The following is a 7,411-nucleotide window of genomic DNA, read 5'->3' as shown; positions in this document are numbered from 1 at the left end:
CATCTCTCAGAACTACAAAGTGGATGCCGAGAAGCTTGCTCCATTTATCAAGAAATACTTGAGAAGTGCAGTTGCTTCTGGGTCTTTGGTTCAGACCAAGGGAAAAGGTGCATCTGGATCGTTTAAGCTTAGTGCTTCATCGCTGAAGGAGAAGCCTGAAGGTGGATCTTCAACCAAGGCGAAACGATCAGCATCAAAGGAGAAGAAGCCTGCGAAAAAGCCAGCAGCTAAACGTCCCAAGAAGACTGGTGAAAAGAAAAAGGCTGCTGCTCCCAAACCTAAGAAATCACCATCTAAAGTGAAGAAGGCAAAAACTCCCAAGAAGCCAAAGGCCCCGAAGCCAAAGAAGGCTACAGCAAAACCGAAAAGTGCTAAGAAGGCTGCACCAAAGAAGAAGTAAATGTGTCAGTAAATCATCTGACATTTTAAAACGGCTCTTTTTAGAGCCATCAAATACTTTGAGAAGAGTAAAATTGTGCTTTTCCTATCATTATCACATGTTCATTCATAGCAATGTATAGTATACACGCAAGGGACTTTGAGTTTTCTTTTTAACCGAAGCACTTCTTGATGTAAGTGCTTTATAACAGAGGGGAATTGAGGGTGGGGAAAGAAAGCTTTCACGGGTGTCAAGAATGGTGTACTCGAAAAAAAAATGGGGAACACATTACGTAATGTCAATTTGTGATCACTTACTTTTTCCTTGTTCCTATCTTCAAGTAGCGAAACAGTACAGAAAACGCACTTAATGCATTTGTTAGAAAAACTTTTGCAGGCTGACTGGGTTCGATTCTCGGTGGGAGCTCAAATGTTTCGCATTGCACGTTAATAAGTAGGTCCACGTTTGAAACAGCCTTGCTGCTGAAAGGGACACTAAACTAAAATCAACTCTTTTCAAGGCTGGGGTGAAAGAAATGTTCGAACTTATTACAACTCGTGAAAGTGAAGTAGACTGTTTCAATTTAACGTCGTACTATTATGATTTTTATGATAAAGGAGACGGGTGATTACGCCTAATGAATGATGGAAATACTGGTGTAATGAGAAAGTGTTAGGAAAAGGGAACACGCTAATAACCACGGATACCGTCTTATAATTCGTAATATTGCTATAAAGAAAAATAGTAACACCAGCAGAAATGTAGGTGTACAATTGAACTGATGTTAAGTACAAACAGACACTTAAAGAAAGTTTAGTTTAACGTTTGCATTCAACAGCAGCGACCTCTGAGAAAATATTACTTTTGCTACCTTGGAAGAAGTACATATTTCGCCTGCGAGTTCTATGAGATTAATAACGTTGAGAAGGGCAAACAGTGGTTGAATCGAAGTTAACTTATGCAACATATGGCAAAATCGAATCCTTGACCACATAAAACGAAGATAATCAATCGGTAAACATAGGGGAAAACTAAAGAATATACTTGAAAGATAGGATGATATACGAAACGAGAGGAAAACGAAGGTAGATGTATTAACTATGCAACATACGGCGTGAGAATTTAAAAAAAAAAGATAACAAGTATGGACAAGATCCTTGTTAGGATAACAGCATCTCTAAGTAGTGTATTGGTCCTAAAAAGGACCGTTTTTGAACTCAGTGCCAGAACTTCAAACTTAAGCACGTTCCCCACGGATGCGGCGAGCAAGCTGAATGTCCTTAGGCATGATTGTGACTCTCTTTGCGTGAATAGCACACAAGTTGGTGTCTTCGAAAAGCCCTACAAGGTAAGCTTCACTTGCCTCCTGTAAAGCCATGACAGCTGAGCTTTGGAAGCGAAGATCTGTCTTGAAATCTTGTGCAATTTCTCGGACGAGTCGTTGGAAGGGCAGCTTGCGGATGAGCAATTCAGTGCTCTTCTGGTAACGACGAATTTCTCGGAGAGCCACAGTACCAGGCCTGTAACGATGGGGCTTTTTCACTCCACCGGTAGCTGGAGCACTCTTTCTTGCAGCTTTGGTGGCAAGCTGCTTTCGAGGAGCTTTGCCTCCAGTAGATTTCCTAGCTGTCTGCTTGGTACGTGCCATTGCAACTGTCACGACTTGTTTCAAATAATTGCGCGCTGAATGAAGTCAAGTTATATAAAGAGCAAAACCGTTAAATCAAGCTATTTCTCATTGGATAAAGTCAGTCGAAAAGGACAGTTCTCATTGGCTTAGACACGTTTTGTGTTTTTCCTCCGTGCTTTCCCTGCATGATCGAAGGAACAAAACCACGAGTCTTGGGCTGCTTGGGCTTGTATTTCTCGTGTGTGGTGAGCGAAGCAGTAACATATCGAAATGACAGGACGTGGAAAAGGAGGCAAGGGTCTTGGCAAAGGAGGTGCCAAGCGCCACCGTAAAGTTCTTCGTGACAACATCCAGGGTATCACCAAACCCGCTATTAGGCGTCTTGCTCGCCGTGGTGGTGTGAAGCGTATCTCTGGTCTCATTTATGAAGAGACCCGAGGAGTATTGAAAGTATTCCTGGAGAACGTAATCAGAGATGCTGTTACATACACAGAACACGCCAAGAGGAAGACAGTGACAGCTATGGATGTTGTGTATGCCTTGAAGAGGCAAGGAAGAACCCTGTACGGTTTCGGAGGTTAAGTTGGGGTTCCTCCTATTTTGGATATAAAATTGGCATAAACGGCTCTTTTCAGAGCCAACAAATTTATATAAAGGGAAAGATTTACTTTGTGCGATTTTCTGTTAGATTATAAGAATTCGTGTAACTACATTAAAGCCTTTTGATGCACACAAAATTACAGACGTAGAGAGATTAATTTGAGAAAATCATACGTTTTTTTTTACATTATGTACGTTCATGTATACGTATTCATATGTAGCAGTATTAATGCTGGAGAAGGGGTTCTGGTTGGAAATTGGCGATTTGTTGGAAGTAGCGAGCATGAGAGATGCGAAACGCAAGTCGGAATTTCTGTTCTGACAGTAGGATGTACGTATAGAGGCTTATACAACTTCTATACTGTGCTGTGAGGGCGAATAATGCGTTAGAAACCTGAATCTTGTCCTTTATCTTGTTTACGTGGTCTTGGGTTCGATTTTTTTCTTTTGCGGTAGTGTCTATTGTGATTTACATGTAAATTAATGACACTTCGTAGCGGGTTAGTAAAATAAAGAGTAATACAAATATGAGATGTAGGTTAATGCATTGTATACTTCACATTATTTACTAAAGAAAGGCAGTAGTTACAAGAAACCTAGGCTCGCTCGTTGGGCACAGTAGCAAATGAGTTCTGAGATCAGAGAATAAGAGTAGTTGCGTATTACAAACCATATACATATAACACATATCACACAAATATGAATATCGACCTTGCAAAGAATAAATCGTACTTAAGTGTGCATTTAATGTCATTACTATGTTGCAAAAGAAATTTAGGAAAGTTTTTTGATCCGCTCTGTTCATGATGTCATTGGGGCATAGTAATGAACAATAATAAATGTCGAGAACATATTGAACAGAGTAATTTCAGCCAAGCCAACGCAAGAGAGAAACATGAGTGCTTTAAGAATGTTGGAAATTCCTTTGTCTAGCATGAAGTACATGAGAATATGTGGTATGAGGTTTTCTTCCATTGCTGAGAATCTGGGCTCGACTGTCCTGTCCTCTGGGTAATATGAGCCCGATGTACGCAAATATCAAAAAAATGTAGCTAGCGACAATACAAAAGGTAATGATCTTATAATTAATAATGTAGTGGGAACTAAGCACATCGCTGTTTGGAGTATTCTAAAGATAGTGTGACTTCCTATGGGCTTCAATTACGATCGACGACTACACATACTAATTAATCGAATAGCAGCGAGAATTTCGAATGACACTAAGCAACTATCTCAGACACTTTTGATGAGTCTGTATATCGAAAACAATTCATTTCAATCGTAAATCTCCTCTATAAAGGGGTTTGTGGCCCTCATAAGGGCCGATTTGTATGAGATATAGGTCTTACATTTATGCCTTCTTCTCAGTTTTCTTGGGCAGAAGTACAGCTTGAATGTTGGGCAAAACACCACCCTGAGCGATTGTAACTCCAGACAACAACTTGTTTAATTCCTCGTCGTTACGGATAGCTAACTGCAGATGACGTGGAATAATCCTAGTCTTCTTGTTGTCACGAGCAGCGTTGCCTGCCAACTCAAGAACTTCAGCTGCCAGGTATTCCATGACTGCAGCCAAATACACGGGAGCGCCAGCACCAACTCGTTCGGCATAGTTACCCTTTCGCAAAAGACGATGGATTCTGCCTACTGGGAATTGAAGGCCAGCCCTGCTGGAGCGGGACTTGCTCTTTCCCTTGACTTTTCCACCTTTGCCGCGACCAGACATTGTTCAATATTCTTTCGTAATAAGATGAGAGGAAAAATTGCGGCCTCCCATGAATCAAGTCAGTTTTGTTACTACTTCAAGCGTGCACCCGAGTGCATCAAATGAAAAGCAAGGCAGTTGGCGCGAATTGAAACACGTACTGTAATTTAAATGAAGTCGATAAATCGGCGACACATCTAATTTTGCTGAACGAGTGAGTCATCATGCCACCAAAAACTAGCGGAAAGGCTGCAAAGAAGGCTGGTAAAGCCCAAAAGAATATCTCCAAGGGAGATAAGAAGAAGAAGAGGAGGAGGAAGGAGAGCTATGCCATTTACATCTACAAAGTTTTGAAGCAAGTGCATCCTGACACTGGCATATCTAGCAAAGCTATGAGTATCATGAACAGCTTTGTTAATGACATCTTCGAGCGTATTGCTGCTGAAGCTTCTCGTTTGGCCCATTACAATAAGCGGTCAACTATCACCAGCCGGGAAATCCAAACAGCTGTGCGCCTTCTTTTGCCTGGTGAACTTGCCAAGCACGCTGTAAGTGAGGGTACGAAGGCTGTTACCAAGTACACAAGCTCTAAGTAAAAATCTTCTTCAAGATTTTTTCATTTCAAACGGTCCTTGTCAGGACCAACACATTATTCGAAAGAGTTAAATCACGAAATTTGCTTCATTCTGTTATGTAGAAACACCTTGAAATCCAATTTCTATATGCTGTTAGTAAAAAAGTAAAGCACATAGCGGAGATGTGTCGTGCTTGTATACGAAAGGCATTTACTCGCCGGAGATCTACACTTAGTCATAATAATTTACTTTTAAAAAGTGGTAATACATTCCGTGTTAAGTATAGTAGTAGGTGCACACGGATCGGAAATCAGGTTATTTTAATGTGCCGTGCAAATAAACAGGCTGTTAGTGTAAGAAATAGTGGGTATAACGCTTAGAATATCGATTAATCGCTATGAAATAATGTTGATAAATTATCTCTTGAAAGTACTATAAAATTAATGTTTCTAGTATTTTCGTACTTGAAGGATAATGAAATTTGAAAAAGAGATGCCAACAGCACCTGGTGTTCCCAGGCGGTCACCCATCCAAGTACTGACCAGGCCCGATGCTGCTTGACTTCGGTGATCGGACGAGAACCGGTATATTCAGCATGGTATGGCCGTTGGCAACTACCTTTTCTTCAATGTCCTGTTAAGGAAGTATGTTTTAAGTAAGAATTGACATTATTAACTATAAAGGCAAGCATATTAACGTCGTTAACATTACTTGGAATATACTAATATTCGAATAAATATTTGAATGTTCGAATGATGAGTGATTCGGATGTTCATAGTGCCACTATGTCCTATCGAGTTTACTATCACGAACCACGTATGAAATTGTATATAAATAAATAAAAATAAATCCTTTATTAAGTATTGATTACAGGAAAAAGGCAAACTTACATTCTTTAATGTACACAATGAAATGTATGAAAGATATTTTTAAGATATGTTTCACTTACCCTTTATAACGCAAGGTAGTTTTCAGTGTAGCATCCTCTTCAGCTGCGAGATAACGTAAGGCAGATGATCATTCAGTCGTGAAGCACTAAAATGTAATATACATTTTAACTATTATCGATAAGAATTATTTACTGCAGGGATGCAAATAAAGTGAGGCAAATTAGTAAATAAAAACCGATACTGTAACTGATAATGTAATTACGTATCTGTATTAGTTGTATATACAGTAATCGCACGATTATCCGCGGAGTTGGATGTTGGCATAATCGCGCATAATCAGCAGTATGAGCAGAAAAGGGAAATGAAATGAAATCTTTAGATTTACGTCGCATACTTATACCGGTTACGCTAAAGGAGACGGTGATGATGAGTACTGAATGAAGAAAGTGGGAGGAAACGGGAGAAACCCGAGAAAACCCATGAGCACGGTCTTTATGCACGACAAAGTTCACACGGCACGAGCTGGGATTGAACCAGGGACCCCAAGCACCGGAGGCCAAAAAAGGGACAAAAAGTCTTTCGTGCAACTTTCGTTTTCGGTAAAAAGTTTACACATAATTTAGAAAGAGTAGTTTTCTGGTCTTTTTATTTCACAAGTTGGTTCATGTCTATATTTTTTACATGCATAAAAAATTTTTCAACTCCCTTGCTTAGTTCCTGTTAAAGACCTCTACCTCTGATTGTATTTTTTGCACATATTCTTATTGTTTTCAGACAACATTTCTAAGAGCGTAATTTATCGTCAGCAAGAAAAGAAAAGGAAAGCCTCGGATAGTGGAATGTGTACTGTATATATATATATATATATATATATATATATATATATATATATATATATATATATATATATATATATATATACGTATTAGTATATAGTTTTATTTTATACGTCTCCTATTATTACACAATGTGCAGATATTGTGAAAGCGCAAGTAAATATGTATAACTCCCCGTTCTGCACTTAATAACTTGAAAGAAGTTCGGGGAAGGTAGTGTAACAGAAAGTGCAAACAGAAATGAGGGTTTACAGGCATTTAATATTATTCCGTAGTAGTATGATTTTTTGTAAAATATATATATATATATATATATATATATATATATATATATATATATATATATATATATATATATATATATATATATATATAAACATACATATTCAATGATATAGTAAGAGGTTAGCAGCACTGATAGAACTGCAGAAAGTACAAAACCGTTAATAAGAAAGAGAGAGAGATGGTGGCCGCTTTTGTGCTTTTCATTGGCTAATTCCGAATTGCGCGCGAATACGTACGAGATTTCTTTCTTTTTCCTCTTCGCAGCCCAGATGTTGCCAATTAGAAGTTTTTAGTACTACATTTGTATGAAAATGTTGCCTTTAAGAAATGTGGTTTGCATACGGAGAAAAGAGCAAAATGAATATTTATCTTAGTGGGCATGAAAAAAGACGAAACATTTTGCAAGATGGACACACGAACTTCCTTAATGCAGGCGTTCAGTACATTATTGTAAAGAAAAAAACACTAAAAAGAATTACTTCAATATCCCTAGCAACATTCAACAATTCAT

At 38.6% G+C, this 7,411-nt stretch overlaps 1 non-coding gene across 1 annotated transcript; it reads right to left on the bottom strand.

The window, feature by feature from the left end:
• Window positions 1–5,382: 5,382 nt before the first annotated feature.
• On the bottom strand, window positions 5,383–5,501 carry LOC145677948 (5S ribosomal RNA). Its single transcript, XR_014130110.1, has one exon. It is a non-coding gene; the product is annotated as a 5S ribosomal RNA (ribosomal RNA).
• Window positions 5,502–7,411: the final 1,910 nt, after the last annotated feature.

Source organism: Thermobia domestica, unplaced genomic scaffold (assembly GCF_964235325.1).
Source record: "Thermobia domestica unplaced genomic scaffold, izTheDome1.hap1.1 HAP1_SCAFFOLD_1672, whole genome shotgun sequence".
In the NCBI taxonomy this organism is placed as follows: domain Eukaryota; kingdom Metazoa; phylum Arthropoda; class Insecta; order Zygentoma; family Lepismatidae; genus Thermobia; species Thermobia domestica.
This window is presented reverse-complemented; position numbering and strand designations above follow the sequence as displayed.